Genomic DNA, 19,564 nt, shown 5'->3' on the forward strand with positions numbered 1-19,564 from the left:
ATTAGCTGTCCATCTGTCTCCTTTATTAGCTGCTTCACATCCCATCCCTGGTTGCCTGGTTTCCATATTCTCAAGTTAAGTAAACGCGGGTATCTGTTTGCTGCAAAGATACTCAAATATTCTTTGCTTTCCATTTCCTTGGTTGCCCAGATACAAAGCAAAATAAAGACAAAAATAAAAAGCAAGAGAACAATAAGAAAGAATATAATGCAGGGATCACTGGGTGAAAATACACAAAGCGGGGTTAGGTAGAAGCTTGTTCTGCTGTGATGATGGGATTTGGTATTTCATTAAGGAAACAGCAGCTCCCAGACAAAGCTGTGGTCTTCCACCCTGCAGTCACATGCCCGCCTGCCCCTGCATTCACCCCCTTCCTAGTTAGCTTTTGATGAGCTATGGGTGCTACTTTATTTCTCCTGCTTAAACCTGTGTCCCTGACCATCTTTCAGTTCTGTCTCACCAGTACTTACTCCCTTGAATTGCTCTCACTACCAAACATGTTTTATTTTATCCAAGCATCTCTCCATTTGCTGCTTCATTTCTCCCCCACCATTCACAGCCAAATTTCCCAAGGTCTCCACATTGTGTCATCTCAGCAGCATTAGACACAATTAACCTTTTATAACCTCTGCCTACTACCTTGGTGCTGGTCATATCTTCTGTGTTTCTTTGCAGGATCCAGAGCTGACATTCCGCTGCTGTGTGCCAACTTGGCTACGCTGGTGGTTATAATGTGGTGATATATTATTATTAATTATGGAGATGTATTCTGGAAAATGCGTCACTAGGTGATTTTGCCATTGTGTGAATATCAGCATACTTGCACAAGCCTAATAGTAGGGTTCAGTCACTGGACATAGTCTCTTGACACGATCAAGAGATGTGGTAAGCACAAAGTGTTTACAACTGCTGCTGGCATCAGGTGGTATTTGATTTCACCGTAATCATTTTTTTTTATAAGCAAAAGGAATAGGGTTTAAAGTAATGATAGCAAACCTATAAATCAGTTACCTGGTAGGTTACTATTATTATGAAGTATACTGTAATTGTATAGGCTGCATATTTACAAGTTAGTAAATATGCATATTAGTATCAGCACAAACCCAGTAATGAGTTATGCTATAAGACTACGATGGCTATACATTGTACAGGTAAGACCTTATTGAAATGTTTCATCCTTATTGCTAATAGTTCCTACCCTAAGTCACCTTCACCCTAGCCCTCCTATCATCTTGGCTCCTCCTCTGGCTCCTGCTTAAGCGAGCAAGGGAAGTATTAACCCTGGTTAATTGAGTCTAATTGACCAGTATCTATGCCAGAACTTTCTTGAAAATTTGGGATTGTTAATCTCGAGTATCAACTTGATAGGTTTAAGAAACATCTAGGACATTAGTAAATTACACTTCTGGGTGTCTGTGAGGGTGTTTCTAGACATAATTGGCAAAAGAATAACAAGCTACAGGGAGAGACTGACCCTGACTGTGGCTGGCACCATCTTGTAGGCTGGAGCCCCTGATTAACAAAAGAAGAAGAAGAAGAAGAAGAAAGCCTGAAAACACATTTTCTCCCCACCTCCACATCTCTGTCTACCATGAAGTAAGCTGTTTTGTTCCAGCACATGGTGTTCTGCCTCACCATGGGCCCAGAAACAATGGAGTCACCTGACCATGAACTGAAACCTTGAAAACCATGACCCAAAATAAATTTTTTTTCTTTAAATTGATTTTCCTCAGGTATTTTGTCATAGCAATGGATAGCTTACTGAAACAACACTGTTAGGCTGGACAATCTCCCTACAGAAATCAGAAAACTCTTCTTATTTATGAGGTTGTTTAATCTAATCTGTGAAAATTCTGGCAGCTGCCCCAGGGAATTGCTCTGGACTGCTGGGTAGGTTGAACAGACAGAATACTCAACTGTGGGGAAGTTCAGAACCTAAGAGCTAGTATCCACTTTCTTAAGGCTCTTCTCTTACTCCTGCTGCATTAGTACAAGGAAAGAGAGACCTAACACTATTCTTTTCCAGCAGAAATTGTACAGGAGAGGGAATGATTACTGAGGGCACGGCAGGGGTCGAGATCAGGTATAACATGGAATAAAGCATATGTGAGACTTCCCCTTAGAGATGGGTAGGTAGCTGCAGACAGGCAGAAGCTGTCGTAGTAATTATTTCCTCTAAAATTATAATGCAGTACATGTATAGTTTGAATGGGCATAATTTAAAAACTTACAGCTTTTGAAGATTTATTTGTTTATTTAGTACTGAAGATTAAACTTAAAAAGCGCCGACCTATATTTCTAGCCCTTTTTATTTTTTATTTTGAGATGAAATCTCCCCAAGTTGCGCAGGCTGGACTTCAATTTGCAATCCTCATTATTATTGCTACTGTTTTTGTGTGTAAGATGGACACCAAATAATGGGAAACTAGCACTTTGGAGATGGTACCTTTATGGTACCATCTCTGCTCTGTTGAGCAGATATGAATTGTTTTTACAGTTAGTATTTTTCCAAACTGTAAGCAAAGTTTTAGCAGGGAATTCTAACTATTTCAGGGTGTTAGAACAGAAATGACAAGGCATTACATATTCATCTAATAATAAAAATTTATATTTGCAGGCAGTTTCAAAGAAAATCATAGTTTATTTCTAAGAAACGGTATTAATTTCATAGACTTTTAGTTGTTTAGCTTTCATGTACAAATCCCACTGCATTTTACTGGTTTAACTTGCATGTGTAAGTAGAAAATGGATATTTTATTTATTTTACATTTTTCATATACTCTGTACAATAGCTTAAAATTTACATTTTTCCTTTTCCTTTTTTTTTTTTATTTAAGAGGAAAAAGAGAAAAACACAAAACAAACCAAAGCGGCGTAAGGGTACACGCAATACAGAACTACAAAACAAAACAAAACAAAACAAAACAAAAAACCATAACAGTAAGAAATTACCTGCTAGTAGATTACACACTATTTTCTTGAAAATAGTTCCTCAAATCACAGTATCAAAGAACACAAGGTGGACATTCAAACAGGGAGACTGCAAACAGCTGTGTTCAATGTTCCAAAAACATTGATAAAGTCAGCTATTTAACACCCCTAAACACACTTGCTGTTATATCCGTTAGAGCTCTTTTTCTTTTTTTTTTTTTCCCTCTCTTTTTTACAACAAAATTTACACATCTTGGATTTTATTACTCCTTAGTGCTTATTACTTTCTTTGGGGGGGGGGGGAAGAATACAGTCAAATATGGCAAAACAAAGCTGTCAGTCAATACCAAGGATAGACATAGCACATGGTGTAGAACAGAGTACAAGTTTATCAACAATGGTTATCAACGTTGTCCCTTGTTTCCTTAAAAAGAATTGTCTATCTTATTAGATATTATAAAGTTGGACAAAACAGTAGAGAACAAGACCAATAAAACTTAGGCATTGTAAACATTACAGGACCTCCAAAGAAGACAATAGTCAAACCAGAATGGGTATCTTAGTGAATCTTATTGTCTTCAAAGTAGTTGCCTATGTCTTCAAACTTGATACTATCATATAGAATGGAACAGAGTCTAATCAGTCAGAACAAGATCGTGGGAGTACTACAGGACTTCAAAACAAGTTAATAGGAAATCGAAAAGAGTTACTATTTATATATCCTAATTTTTTTGAATTTTTTCTTTAATTAAGACAAACATAAGAAATGACTAAATAAATTTTTTTTGAAACAATAAGGGGGAGATTGAGATAAAACAGGACATAACAATATAACAATAGAGGTCACAGCATGACTGTTTCAATAACCTAGTACTTCACCACCTTATAACCTGACTTAATAGTAGTTACCATAGTGTCTTTTTCCTTGAAATATTTGGGTAAAACTTCATATACTCTAGCTTCAAATATTTTCATATCAAGAAGCCCAGAATAAAGCCTTTCTAATTAATGAGTGAAAACTTTATAAGGCTTCAAGGCCACCTAATGGGGAATCATGATTACCACATATTTTTATATATTTGAATCATTATTTACATTAGGGAAACTATTCGGTATTCACACATGCGAGATTGATTTATTTCACTTATGAGTATGGTCTCAAGCTGCGCCCATTTATTGATAAATATCTCAATGTGATCCTTCTTTATAGCTGAATAATATTCCATTGTATAGAAATACCACAACTTTTTTATCCATTCCTCAGTTGATGGGCACTTGGGTTGTTTCCAAGATCTGGCGATTACAAATTGTGCTGCTATAAACATAGGTGCACATAAATCACTGTGGTATGATGCTTTCAGTTCTTCTGGGAATATGCCTAGAAGTGGAATAGCTGGAATAAATGGGATTTCCAGTCCCAACTTTTTGAGAAATCTCCAGACAGATCTCCACAAAGGCTGTACCAGTCTAGACTCCCACCAGCAGTGCAGGAGAGTTCCTTTTTCCCCACAGCCTCTCCAGCATTTGTTGTCGGTTTTCTTGATCCTGGCCATTCTTTCAGGAGTGAGATGGTATCTCAGTGTGGTTTTAATTTGCATTTCTCTAATGACCAATGATGATGAGCATTTTTTCACGTATTTATTTGCCATTTGCATTTCTTCATCTGAGAATTGCATATTCATCTCAGATGCCCATTTTTGGATTGGATCTTTAAATTTCGGAGGTCTGAGTTTCTTTAATTCTTTGTATGTTTTAGACAAGAGGCCCTTGTCTGAGAGAGAGTTCACTAAAATCTTTTCCCAGTTTGTGGGTTTTCTTTTCACTATGCTGGAGATTTCTTTTGACATGCAGAAACTTTTTAATAAGAAGTGGTCCCAGTTATTGATTCTGGGAAGTATTTCCCGTGCGGTTTGAGTCCTGTTCATGAATTCTTTACCTACTCCTATGTCTCCAAGGTTTCTACCTATTTTGTCTTCCAATAGATTTAGTGTTTCTGTTTTAATATTCAGATCTTTGACCCATTTAGATTTTAATTTAGTACATGGTGATAGACATGGGTCTAGCTTTAGTTTTCGGCAAATGGAGAGCCAGTTTTTCCAGCACCATTTATTAAAGAGACTGTCGTTCTTCCAGTGAACCTGCTTGGCTCCTTTATCAAAGATAAAGTGGTTGAGTGTGTTCGTAGTTGTGGTTGTATCTTCTAATCTATTCCACTGATCTTCAGCTCTGTTTTGATTCCAATACCATGTTGATTTTACTACTGTTGCTTTGTAGTATAACTTCAAGTCAGGGATTGTGATGCCTCCTGCTTTGTCTTTGCTGCTTAGAATTGCCTTTGCGATTCTAGGTCTCTTCTGGTTCCAGATGAAATTTAGGAGTGATTTCTCTAGATCTATAAGGTATGTTGATGGTACTTCTATTGGGATTGCATTGAATCTGTATAACAGTTTTGGGAGAATGGCCATTTTCACAATGTTTGTTCTTCCTATCCATGAACAAGGGATGTCTTTCCATTTTCTGAGATCATCTTCAATTTCCTTTTTCAGTGTATTATAATTTTCACTGTATAAGTCTTTCACTTCTTTCGTAAGAGTAATTCCTAAATATTTCATTTTTTTGCTTGCTAATGTGAATAGTCCAGTTTCTCTTATTTCCCTCTCTGTAATTTTGTTGTTCGTGTATAGGAATGCTATTGATTTCTGAGTATTGATTTTGTATCCAGCCACATTACTGAATTTATTTATTGTATCTAAGAGTATTTCAATGGAGTTTAGGGGGTCTTCTATGTAGAGTATCATGTCATCTGCAAACAATGATAATTTAACTTCTTCTTTTCCTATCTTTACCCCTTTTATTTCTCTTTCTTGCCTAATTGCTCTGGCTAGTACTTCCAGTACTATATTAAATAGGAGTGGTGATAAAGGACATCCTTGTCTTGTACCCGACTTTAAAGTAAAGGCTTTCAATTTTTGGCCATTTAGTATGATGCTGACTGTTGGTTTGTCATAAATGGCCTTTATTATATTGAGGTAAAGACCACTTATTCCAATTTTCTGTAAAGTTCTTATCATGAATAAGTGTTGGATCTTATCGAAGGCTTTTTCTGCATCTATAGAGATGATCATGTGATTCTTATTTTTGGCTTTATTGATATGGTGGATTACATTTATTGATTTGCGTATGTTGAACCATCCTTGCATTCCTGGGATGAATCCCACCTGGTCATGGTGTATAATCTTCTTGATGATTTGCTGGATCCTATTTGCCAATATTTTATTGAGGATTTTTGCATCTGTGTTCATTAGGGAGATCGGTCTATAGTTCTCTTTTATAGTTGGGTCTTTCTCAGGTTTTGGTACTAGAGTAATATTTGCTTCCAGGAATGACTTAGGAAGGATTGCTTCCCTTTCAATTTCATTGAATAGTTTGAGGAGTGTCGGCATTAGGTCTTCTTTATATTTCTTGTAGAATTCTGCAGTGAATCCATCTGGGCCTGGGCTCTTCTTGGTGGGCAAGGACCCAATTACATTCTCAATTTCATTAGCAGAGATTGGGTTATTCAACAGTTTTATATCCTCTTGATCTAGCTTTGGTACTTCATATGCTTCTAAGAATCTGTCTATTTCTTCTGTGTTATCAAACTTTTGAGAGTAGAGGTTTTCGAAATAGGTGTTGATGATCCTCTGTATTTCTATTGGGTCTGTAGTGATTTCTCCTTTTTCATTTCTTATTGCATGAATTTGAGCTTTTTCTTTCCTTTTTAAAATAAGGTTGGCTAGGGGCTTATCGATTTTATTTATTCTTTCAAAGAACCAACTCTTTGATTCGTTGATTCTTTGGATTGTTTTCTTAGTCTCTATTGCATTGATTTCTGCTCTGATTTTCATAATTTCCTCTCTTCTTTTGGCTTTGGGCTTGACTTGCTCTTCTTTTTCTAGCTGTTTGAGGTGTAGCATCAAGTTATTTATTTGTATTCGTTCTGTTTTCCTGATGTGGGAACTCAGTGCAATAAATTTTCCTCTCAGAACGGCTTTCATTGCATCCCACAGATTCCGGTAAGTTGTATCTGCATTTTCATTTTCTTTTAGGTATTGTTTAATTTCTTCTTTAATTTCTTCTGTGACCCACTGATTACTCAAGAGTGTGTTATTTAGTTTCCATGTGTTTGCGGAATTTTTGCAGTATCCTTTGTCATTAATTTCTAATTTCAGAGCGCTATGATCCGATAATATGCAAGGGATGATTTCAACTCTTTTGCATTTGCTTAAATATGTTCTGTGAGCTAATATATGGTCTATTTTAGAAAATGATCCATGTACTGCTGAGAAGAATGTGTATTCTGATGTTCTTGGGTGGAATATTCTGTATATGTCTATCAAACCCATTTGTTCACAGGTGTGATTCAGTTCTGTTATTTCTTTGCTCATTTTCTGTCTGGTTGATCTGTCCCTTGGTGTCAGTGGTGTATTAAGGTCTCCTGTTACAATTTTGTTACTGATAATTTGAATTTTCATTTCTGTTAATAATTGTTTTATATAACTGGGTGCTCTGGAGTTTGGTGCGTATATATTTAAGATAGTTATCTCTTCCTCTTGGAGTTTTCCCCTTACGAGTATGTAGTGACCTTCTTTGTCCTTTATGGTCATTGTTGGTTTAAAGTTCACGTTGTCTGCAAACAGAATGTCTACTCCTGCCTTTTTTTGGATTCCTGCTGCATGAAGAATTGTTTTCCATCCTTTGACTTTCAGTCTGTGAGTATCTTTCTGGGTTAGATGGGTTTCCTGTAAACAGCATATGGTTGGATTTTGTTTCTTGATCCATTCTGCTAGTCTGTTTCTTTTGATTGGTGCATTGAGACCATTTACATTAATGGTTATTACTGTTAAATGCTGGTTAATTGTAGGAATGTTATCTCTCTGCTGTTGCATCTTTATCTTTCGGTTCTGTTTAATTATTTGCTTTGCTTAGTGGTTTTTTCCTTTGTGTATCTAAACTGTCTTTCAATATTTTTTGCAGGGTTGGTTTGGTGTTCATGAAGTTCTTCAGCTGTTCTTTGTCATGGAAGTATCATATTGCACCATCTATTTTGAATGATAGTTTTGCAGGATATATCAGTCTTGGTTGGAAATCATTTTGCTTTAGGATCTGGAATACTTCACTCCATGCTCTTCTTGACTTTATCGTTTGTGCTGAGAAGTCTGCTGTGATTCTGATAGGTTTTCCTTTATAAGTGATTTGTCTTTTCTCTCTGACAGCTTTTAATAATCTATTCTTGTGTTGGATTTCTGGGATGGTGACTATTATATGTCTGGGTGTAGTTTTATTTTGGTTATGACTGTTTGGAGTTCTATATGCTTCACTGATCCTGATGTCAGTTTCTGATCTCATGCTTGGGAAATTTTCAGCTATTACTTCTCTAAATATCCTCCTGACATCCTTCATGTTGTCTCCCTCTCTTTCATTAATCCCTATCATTCTTATGTTATTCTTCTTTGCATCGTCTTGCAGTTGTTGAATTGTTGTTTCCTGGTTCCTTGTTATTTTCAAAAGATCTTTCCTTTCCTGTTCACTAGCTGCAATCCTGTCTTCAAGGTCTGAAATTCTATCTTCACTTTCATTAAGGCGGTTTTTACAACTTTCAGTGGAGTTTTTTATTTCCTGTATATCTCTGTGCATCTGCATTATGTATTCTGTTTGTTTCTTATATTGCTCGTCTAGGGATTCTATCTTTTTGTTTAGTTCCTCCAATTTTTTATCTGTGTTTTCTTTAGATATATTTAGAATCTCTTTCATTTATCATTTCTTCTTTTATCTGGGAGATTATTTCGAGTTTGAATTTCTTTAAAGCTTCCTGGAGTTGCTTGTCAATTTCAGTGGCTATTGTGTCCGATATATGAGGTGAATGGGATATATTTTCTTCTATAAACATCGCTCCTAGGGTTTCTTGAGATGGGCTGGAGGTTTGAGGTTGTAATTTGGACTTTCGTTTTGTCATTTTCCTATATTTCTGTGTTTCAAGTGTTATTTGAAAGCTTCCTCAGGATCTGTTGAAAATCCCCTTCTATGTTTGGAGCTAATGGGACTCTGCCGCCGCGCTACTCCAAGCCATTAGGCCTACAGAACCAGTGGCCCTCCTCTGCCTGCTCAGAACTCCGCAGTTCCAGACAAGCTGGGCCTCAGGGACACTGTGCGCCCAACTGCCCCTTGGAAGCTCCACAGTTCTTCAATCGCAGCCGGGTTAGGGTACTCACCACAGGCCGCAGTGCTTCAGGAACCTGTGGACCCTCCCTGGTTGCAGAGATATCCACAGTCCTCTAGACACGCAGAGAGGCCAGTGAGGGCACCCCAGATCTGCCCAGCTCCTCCTCTGCAGACCTATGGCCAGGCGCGGCAGCTAAACAGGCTGGGCTAGGCTGGTAGTGTGGGCCAGCCCACCTATCGGGAGCTCAGCAGGTCTCCAAATGAAGCCGGGAATGGGGAGGCTGATGTGGAAGCCTCAAACCCACCTCTCCCCTTCACTGCACCTGGAAGCCTGAGGGAACTCCAGCAGACTGGGCGCAGATATCCAGAGTCCTCCAGACACGCAGAGAGGCCAGTGAGGGCACCCCAGATCTGCCCAGCTCCTCCTCTGCAGACCTATGGCCAGGCGCGGCAGCTAAACAGGCTGGGCTAGGCTGGTAGTGTGGGCCAGCCCACCTTTCGGGAGCTCAGCAGGTCTCCAAATGAAGCCGGGAATGGGGAGGCTGATGTGGAAGCCTCAAACCCACCTCTCCCCTTCACTGCACCTGGAAGCCTGAGGGAACTCCAGCAGACTGGGCGCAGATATCCAGAGTCCTCCAGACACGCAGAGAGGCCAGTGAGGGCACCCCAGATCTGCCCAGCTCCTCCTCTGCAGACCTATGGCCAGGCGCGGCAGCTAAACAGGCTGGGCTAGGCTGGTAGTGTGGGCCAGCCCACCTATCGGGAGCTCAGCAGGTCTCCAAATGAAGCCGGGAATGGGGAGGCTGATGTGGAAGCCTCAAACCCACCTCTCCCCTTCACTGCACCTGGAAGCCTGAGGGAACTCCAGCAGACTGGGCGCAGATATCCAGAGTCCTCCAGACACGCAGAGAGGCCAGTGAGGGCACCCCAGATCTGCCCAGCTCCTCCTCTGCAGACCTATGGCCAGGCGCGGCAGCTAAACAGGCTGGGCTAGGCTGGTAGTGTGGGCCAGCCCACCTATCGGGAGCTCAGCAGGTCTCCAAATGAAGCCGGGAATGGGGAGGCTGATGTGGAAGCCTCAAACCCACCTCTCTCCTTCACTGCACCTGGAAGCCTGAGGGAACTCCAGCAGTCTGGGCGCAGAAATCCAGAGTCCTCCAGACACGCAGAGAGGCCAGTGAGGGCACCCCAGATCTGCCCAGCTCCTCCTCTGCAGACCTATCTACATTTTTCCTTTTGACTATTTTTCCCTTTGCATATGTATTTGAACTATCAAGAATAGGTTCTGTCTTACAAAAATAATTGTCTTCCTGATTAATGTCATCTGATGATGATAGCAAATACGGATATAACACTACTTTCAAGTTCAGTTCTAAGTGCTACACATATTACCTCACTTACACCTCCCAACAGTTCTGTAAAGTAAGATCTAATCATTCCTATTTTATAGGAGAGAAAATTAAGCAATAAAGAGATGGTAGATCTTCTCCTTCCTTATTTCTGTTTTCTGCAATGATGTCTAAATTTACAACCTGCATTCAAAACAAATCTGAAAAATAAAGTGAAGCCAATGTCAGAAGTTGTGGTTCCAAACATAATAGATTAAGTACTGTCCTGTCACTGATTGCAGCTATGAATTTTGGACAGGATGTGCGGCCCCAGATACGTGAGCCCCTGGAAAGGAAACGTACACCCCAGGCAGATCAGAGGCCACAGCAGTGCTCAACGCAGCCCTGAAGTGAGGAGTGTCTCTTTCATTCTTCCTCTGGTCTCCTTTACCTTGGACTCAAGGCCACTGAAAACGTCAAAGTGAGCGCTGTGGTGCAGAGAGATCAGAAGAATCATTGCAGTTCTGACTTGGGAAGGAAAAGCCACTTCTAATTTGAGAGAGAGAGAGAGAGAGAGAGAGAGAGAAGGAAAATGATCCCTTTGTGGTCTCTTTCCAGTCTCTCAGTTCTGTCACCAGCAGGGCAGCAGCAGTGATAGGAGTGGTTGCAGCCACCAAAGGAGCCCAAACTGATGCCCGGAAGAGGGTTCTTGTCTACTCAGTGGAGCTGCAGATCTAAGAGGTGGAATAAAAAACTCCACTGCTATTCTCTTTCTCTGTCGCCTCCAAAGTGCAGCCCCCAGTGAACTGAAAAAGACCAGGGCCACAGCAAAGAGCAAACATCGGGAAAGCAACCCTATACAATTCTGTGTGAACCCCTGGGCTCACACCTGGCACATTCATGCATGGGTCTGATCTTGAGGCTTTGAGAGCTGAGCTGATGGACAAACCTTCACCCAGGTCCCGTGATTGACACAGAGTGGGACACACGAGGGGCCGATTCAGAGAGCACAGCACAGGCTTTGAACACTGAACGAACCCTGAACCAACCATGGCTGCCGAAATGGGAATTGGAATCTGGAGTCAGAAACTAAGGGTTTCTGCTGAGACTAAATTAATATTCTTTATATTACTGAATGTCCTGTAGTAATATTGAGACTGTCCAGGATACACTGCAAAATTACTTGGTTTACCAAGAACTAGGAAAATCTTAATATATGGGAAACAACAAAAACAAATGTAAATGATCAGAAGACATAGGCCTTGGAATTATCTAGCAAAGATGAGAAAGCAGTTATTATAATAATATTGAAATAAATATTGGAAATCCTCTTAAGACACATATTAAATGGAAAGTTCCAACAGAGACAGAAAAGATACAAAGAAGAACCAAATGGTAACTTTAAAACCAAATATACTATAATTTAAATAAAAACTCAGTGGGGAGAAATCATACTCTATGATTGTCTATGTAGGAAAATCCCAAGAAAACTACAATAAAACCCACAGAACTAATAAATGAATTTAGAGAAGTTACAAAATACAAGGTAATACAGGTAAGCTTGCACCTGTGATCCCAGTGATATGGGAGGCTGAGGCAGAGGGTCACAAGTTCCAGTCCCACCTTGGATGCTCACTGAGGCCCTTTCTCAAAATAAATAAAAAGGGTTAGGGATGCAACTCAGCACAAAGGCTCTGGATTCAGCCGCAGTTCTGAAAGGAGAAAACAAAGAAAGAAAGAAAAGATACAAGGAAACACATTAAAGCCATGTTTCCACATACAAGCAACATAAATTGGAAATTGACATTTAAAACCAATACCACCTACTTTCGGAGTGATAAAAAGCAGTTCTGCAAGTAAATTGCTGTTGACAGCCATGCAGTGTTGTGAATGCTACTGAATTGCATGCTTTCAAATGCTTAAGATGGTAAATTTTATGTATGTTTCACCACATTTTAAAATAAAAGAATCAACAAAAAATATGATTTGTATCTCCAAATATTAAAATATTTAGATATAAATGTAGAAAAGGTTTAGGAGCAGTATGCTGAAACCCACACATTGTTCATTTAAAAGCAGTCAAAGAAGATCAAACTAAATGTAGAAATGCACGCTGTTCATTAGTTAGGAGAATCAGCACAGCCACGGTCCACCCTCACCACCGTGACCTGCAGAGGAAGCACTACCAGTTCAAACCCGATCAGGATTTTTGAAAGGCAGACATGAAGTGTTTTTAAAATGCATAGGACATAACAAGGGAACTATACTAAAGTTGGGGATATCACACAGTACTTAACTTGACTGTAAACTATATTAATAGGACATAGTGGTATTGATGAAGGATAGAGAAAGGAATAGAATAGAATCCAGAAATAGATCCACATGAATATGGCTATCTGATTTCTAACCACGATGCAAAAAACAATTCAATGGTGAAAATAAAGTCTGTCTTTGCATCAAATGATGCTGAAATAATACGTCATCTTTTTTTTTTTAAAGGCAGGTTTTGACAGGTACTTCTGGATGCCCTTGAGTTTGTAATCATCCTGCTTCAGCCTCCCAAGTGCTGGGACTATGTTAAAAATATATACTTCAACATATACCCAATATTTATGCAAAAGTTAACTGAAAACAGGTTATAAGCTTGAATGTAAAGCCAACAGCTATAAAACTTTCAGAAGAACACAAGCAAAATTCTCTGTAAGCAAGAGTTAGGCAAAAAAAAAGAAAGTTCTTAGACATAATATTCTATAAACATGACGCATAAAAGAAAAATATGATAAATTGACTTCATAAAACCTTTGGCTCTGTAAAAGATATTATTAAAATAATGAAAACATAAGTTATAGACTGAGATAAACTATTTGTGAGCCACATATCAAGGGTCATATATTTAATATATAAAGAATACTTAACCATATCTCTCACCATGCACTAAATAAAATAAAAATGGGTCAAAGAATCAAAGACATGAATATTAAAAGAGAAACTCTCAATCTGCTGGAAGATAAAATAGGTAAAACTCCTGAAGACACAGGCACAGGCAAGGACTTTCTGAACAGAACCCAATTGTACAAGAAGGAATCAATAAGTGGGACGATGCCAAATTAAAAAGCCTCTGTATAGCAACCAATGGAGTGAAGAGACAGCCTAGGTGGGAAAAATTTCTGCCAGGTATTCCTCACACAGAGCACTAATATCTAGAATATACGAAGAATTTTTTTAAAAAATTAGACCTCCCCCAAAGACTCAATAATAAAAAAGGGCTACTAAAATGCATAAACACTTCTCCAAAATACAAATGGGCAATGAATACACGAAAAAATGTTCCGTGTCTCTGGCCAGTAGAGAAATATTAGCTAAAACAACACCGAGATTCCATCTTGATCCAGAAAGAATGCTTAGTACCAAGAAATCAAATAATAACAAATGCTGCTCTGGGGGAAAAGGAAGCCCTTCTATACTGCTGGTAGGAATGTAAGCTAGGACAGCCATTGTTAGGCTTATACCTAGATGTCCCCCTAAAGCCTCATGAGCTCATAAATGGGGATTTCAAGAGGTGACTGGATGTACAGTGTGTGGTAGGTGTGTGACAACTAAATTAGTCCGCTGATTTGTTTGTCGGGTGCAGGCGCTCAACACACCCTGCCCAGGACGATAAGACCACGTCAGCTTCTGCAATGCGTTACGTCCCTCTCTAAACTAGCCACCCCGTGCGCACCTTGTGCTCACTCCGTATTGGCCCCGTGCTGACTCTGTGGCAACCCCTGATTGGCCACAGCTGGATATATTAGCCAGAGCCTGCATCCCATTCCTGCCCTGCTTCCTCGTGGCAGCCTGTGATTGGTCACGGCCAAATATATAAACCAAAGAGCCCGCGTAAATAAAGCGGCAGTTCCTGTTACCCACAAGAGCGACTTCTGTCTCATTGGGGGGCTGCGCTGGTCATTTGTTTAGCATAATTCTGGGTGTGAATAATGGGTAGGCCCAACCTGGGTGTCAGTGGCACCAACAAATTGGCTTGTAGCCTGAATGGAATAAAAGAAAGCAGAAGGAAGGCTTGGTGGTCCCTACCTGCTCCCCCAAGGACTGTTTCTCCTCTGCCATGCCTCTCCACCATGCTGCCCACGGACTGAAATCTCTATAAATTATGAGCTAAAATAAACATTTCCTCCTTATCTTGTGAGTATTGGGTATTTTTTCCCAGCAGTAAGAAAGTAACCAAGACAGCCATTATGGAAATCAATATGAGATTTTCCAAAAACTAAAAATAGAATTTTCATTCAATCCAGCTATTCCCCTTCTCAGTACTGTCCTGAAAGACAATACAGTATTGTCTCTAGGAGTTAAAGACATCATATTACAGAGCCCCATCAGAAAACCTCTTGTCAATTTCTCACCAACTTAAGCATACCCAGGTTTACACAGCGCAACTCACTGGCCTATATGTCCATCATTTGATGAATAGGTAAAGAAAATGTGGTGTTTCTATACCATGGAATACTACCTGCTGTAAACACGGATAAATTTGAGTCATTTGTAGAAAGATGGATACACCTTCAGACTACAATGTGAAATGAAACATAGCAGACACACAAGTTTAAATATTGCATGGTTTGTTTTATATGAGAATACCAAAGTACAGTGTAAATAATTTAAAGAGTAAAATAAAAGCAATAGTATGAAACAGGGAGATAGATCTTTTGCAAATGGGAAGGGGACCAAGAGATGGAGGAAGGCGGAAGGGAGAGGCACAAAGGGGATAAAAAAGAATTGAGATGTGTTATGTACAAGTACTGATTTCTCACAATGAATGTAATCACTATGTAGTATAAGCAAGAACCAATAAAAATACAAAAAATTAAAGATTCAAATATCAATGAAAAAAATATACTTAATAAATGAAAAAATTGAAAAGCAGCAGGGCATTTGAACAATTAATTTAAAGAGGTTAAAAGGATAGACAATTAGGGCAGCACAAACTAAAATGATGACTACCACTGCAGTTTATTAGATGGTAAGGATAAGTAACAGTGAAAATACCAAAAACTTGCAAGGATATAGAGACACGAGCTCTGTTATACACTGCTGGTGGCAGAGCCCCATCAGAAAACCTCTTGGCAATTTCTCACCAACTTAAGCAATTCAGATGCCTTTTAGAGAGCAAATGGATGAAACTATGGTTCATCTACTGTTGGAGCCACTGAAGCTGAATACACACGCGGGGACTGTGGTGTGGTCCAGGCATGGCTGAACTGAGAACAAGGAGATGCCTAGGGGCAAGGTAGGCCACAGCTGAGGCCACCTGGAGGCTTTCTCCTAGGATAGCTCTCCTTAATTAGCATCTTGGGTTGCTTGGAGGGGTTTTTGAACCCCTCCCAAGGTCTGGCTCGGGTTTCCTGCATTTCCCACTGCAGTTCCTTCTTTATTTGAATAAATATGGGCCATTCCAAGACACTGTCTCAGCCACCAGAGTTAAGAACTCTGCAGAGGGTTTTGGTCCTCCTGGATCCCTAAAGATCATACCACTTGTCTCATTCATTTGGGCCTTTGCCATTTGGGAGATTGGGGATCTAGGAACAAACTCCAATAATCCACAAATGGATATTCAGCAGGAAAAAGTGACACAGTAATGATCCGTGCAGTCCTTATTGAACTCAAAAATTATTGAGATTTTCTGGTTGATAAATGAAGGTCTACATGTTATAATTTCATATTGTATGATTCCATTTTTCTGATATTCTTTAAGAGATAAATCTTAAGAACAGATAAGTGGTTTCAGGGAACATCTGGGCTTGGTCATAGCAAATAAAGCATTAGCAAGTTTTAGTGGTGAGGTAACTGTTTCAGTTTCCTGGCTATAATGGTGGTTGTACCAATTTAGATATTACTATACTGGCTCCCACTCAATTAACCTCACTGCAGTCAAAGAAATCAAAATCAGCTATGAGAGAGAGAGAGAGAGAGAGAGAGAGAAAGAAAGAGAGAGAGAGAGAGAGAGAACTGGTGGTTTCAGTACCCCTACAAAGCCACAACCCTAAGGATCTAACTTCTTTGCATTAGGCCCTACTCCTAAAGATTCCACCACTTCCTGATGGCACCATAGACTGGTGGCTAAGCCTTTAACATGTGAGCTGTTGGGGGATCTGCCATATGCAAATGATAGGGACTGTGATAAAAACCAGCATAACAAAAGCCTAAATCACGGGCACTCTACTCAAATAGCCCCTGTTGTCGCTGAGTCTGTGTCACAGTGCCAGGAACTGGAGCAGGGGTGGTATCCTAGCAGGTCCACCAGAATGACCATATGGAGGCTTCTTGGTTCCCTAGTATGCATTTACTTGCACAGGAAGGTGCACGTCATCCTTCAGTTCTTTGGTTTCTCCCACAGATGGTGCAGCCCAAAGGTTAAGAAAAAGAGGAGATGAAGAGGAGGATGAGGAGAGCAGAGCATACCAATCTCTGCAACAAGCTGTTTCCAGAAGCAGTCACAGCAGCTCCTGCACAAAGCACCAGCCTGAGCAGGAAGGGAGAAGACTCAAGCTTTCAGCAAAGCCCAGGATTTAAAACAGTATCAGATGGGACTGATATTCATTATTGAGTAAGATCAAATTCCTCCTTCTCTCCCAGTGACTGGACGGAAACTTTGCTATCAGGTTCTCAAAAAAATTAAATTTCTGTGTTTCCAGAGCACTGAGTTGAGAACTTTAATCATTCCTACAACAAAAAAGAAAGGTTGAGAAATGAAGTATGGGATACCAAAAGGGATAGGAAAGAAACAAAAATTCACGGAAAGTGCAAGCCTTTTATTCCTCTCAGATCATTTTCATTTTCCCAGGCTGCCAGAGTAAACACTCACTGGACAACTTTGTTGCCGGGGCACTTGGTTGACTTCTGTCACCTGTAACCATGGGAACTCTTGGATTTGATCCGTGCCCAAGGCTGCACCTCAGGAAAAGGGCCAAGACCCGAGACCCAGTGGGTCAGCAAATTTGTGTGTGCTGCCCTCAAAGCTGAACTTGAGTTGGTTGCTTCTCACCTAAGGTCAGTCCCAGATGTCACAGACCACTCAGATGACAATCCACAGTGTTTGGAGGGCCTCAATTCCATGAAAACCTGGCTTTTTTCTTAAGATAGGGTTGTTTTCTTCCTTATTCATGAATGACATAAGCTGAAGGAAGCCAATTATTTTTGAAGTTTTGGAATTTAAAGTATATGTGGCTTCACGTGATTAGAGGAAAGATAAGAAAGAACAAAAATACTTTAAATCTGGATTGAGTTTCCAAAAGCAGCTTTAAGAGTGACTGTGTATATATTTGGATATAAATATCCACTTTCCAGTATAAAGATATCTATAGTTCCACTTACATAATTACTGATTTCCTTGTACTTGTGATCACAGAGCTTTTCTATATGAAAAATACTAAATTCTGGTGTCTAAGTCACCAGATCTTAGACATGTAATATATGTTCCCATGATGAGCCCAACCCATAATACCTTCACTGTCATTCCATGGACAGGACAGCATCCTTCATGAAGGAAGAAGGAAGTGAAAGATGATCCATGGAAGCGGCCAGTCATGCAAGGGCATGAGCTTTAAGAATGGAAGTGGTCAGAAGGTGCCTCTCCCTGATTATAGATACCTCCTTTGGCCAGGTAACAACAGTCCCCTTGTTGCATGCTCCTGGCTTCTGTTTAGCACTGAGTGGCCCTTTCTTTGGCTCCTTTCAGCCAGCCACAGAGCACAGGGAGGCACATGCATTTGCCAAGGTCTCCTTCATAGCCTTGGCAGGCTCACTCCGCCGGCATCAGCCGGGCGTCAGCCTCCACCAGGGGAGTCAGATCCTGCTTTGTTGTCCTCTCTTCTTCCTGTCACAATGTGGAATTTTTTTCTAAAAAAAGTAAATGAAATCACACTTGTAAACTCCTTTAAAAGCACACAACCATATCCCACTTACCAAAGAAATAAGCAAAAGAGATAAAGTTATCTAACTGGTCAAGATCCTTATAGTTAGAAAATATTTAGGGAAATAAAAAAAGAGATGTGGTTAATAATTTAATCACTGGCAACAAAACAAACACACGATTGTTAGCAAATAATGACTCAGCCACAAGGATGTCACACGGCAAATATAGCAATTCTACCAGGAATGGACAGGTATTACTATTTTACTTCTTTGGTAATATACTTGTTAAATTATACGTTTAATAAATCAGTTCTCAGACTTCACACAAATGACTAACTCAGTCCGTATGCTCCTGTTTCTCTTCTTACCCCCATTTCAGCTGTTCTTCTGGCAGTCCTGTGTTCCATCTCCTACCCAAACTTCCTGACAACTGTCCCCCATCCGGAAAGAAAGTCTCCATATCCAGCTGTACAAGTGCCTTCCCAAGGGAACTGCAAATTCCGGGAGGCCGCTGTCCGTTTCTTATACTTCTCCTACTCCCTTCATCATACGTAATTCTGAAAAAAAGGCTTAATTTTCTGTCACTCATCCAGGTGCAATTAAACTCAATCCATTCTTTAAGTGTTCAAAATGGGGCTACACAGTGTAGCCTCCCAGAACCCAACTGAAAACAAAAATGCCAACACATAGAGACTTAGGAGTTAGATGTGTATGTAGTTCAGTTGTAGAGTACTTGCCAAATGTGACCTCCCGCTTTCTGGTTATCATGATTACTCAAACAAAATCATGATTTGATGTGGTTTCAGTTTCCTGAGCGTTATGACAAACTTGCCTTCTGCTTTACTTACATAGCTCTGTTTGATTCCCACCATATTACAGAGGGACAAGCATTATTATTCCTTTGTGTGCTGGTAAATGAATTTAGCAATCAACAAATGAAATAACTTTCCTGGACTATGCGTGAGTGCGGTGAGGCTCCCCAGGCACATTTGAGTTACAGGGCCATGCTCTTCTTCCTAAGGATGTAATACTATGGTGGAATCTGAGCGCCAGGAATCCTAGTCTGAAGCTATGTTGTCAGAATGACATTCTTTGACCTTAAAATATGAGTTACAGTTTGTCTGTTTGTTTATTTATCTGAGGCAGGGTCTTATACTGTAGTGTAGGCTGCCCTTGAACTCACTGAGTAGCCCAGA

At 40.0% G+C, this 19,564-nt stretch overlaps 1 protein-coding gene across 2 annotated transcripts in view; it reads right to left on the reverse strand.

Annotated features, from left to right (window-relative positions):
- Psd3 (pleckstrin and Sec7 domain containing 3) overlaps positions 1-19,564 on the reverse strand; it is a 505,243-nt gene that overhangs the window by 467,570 nt on the left and 18,109 nt on the right. The window lies entirely within an intron of this gene.

This window comes from Cavia porcellus, unplaced genomic scaffold (genome assembly GCF_034190915.1).
Source record: "Cavia porcellus strain 051 isolate PalLab524CR breed Dunkin Hartley unplaced genomic scaffold, mCavPor4.1 scaffold_24, whole genome shotgun sequence".
In the NCBI taxonomy this organism is placed as follows: domain Eukaryota; kingdom Metazoa; phylum Chordata; class Mammalia; order Rodentia; family Caviidae; genus Cavia; species Cavia porcellus.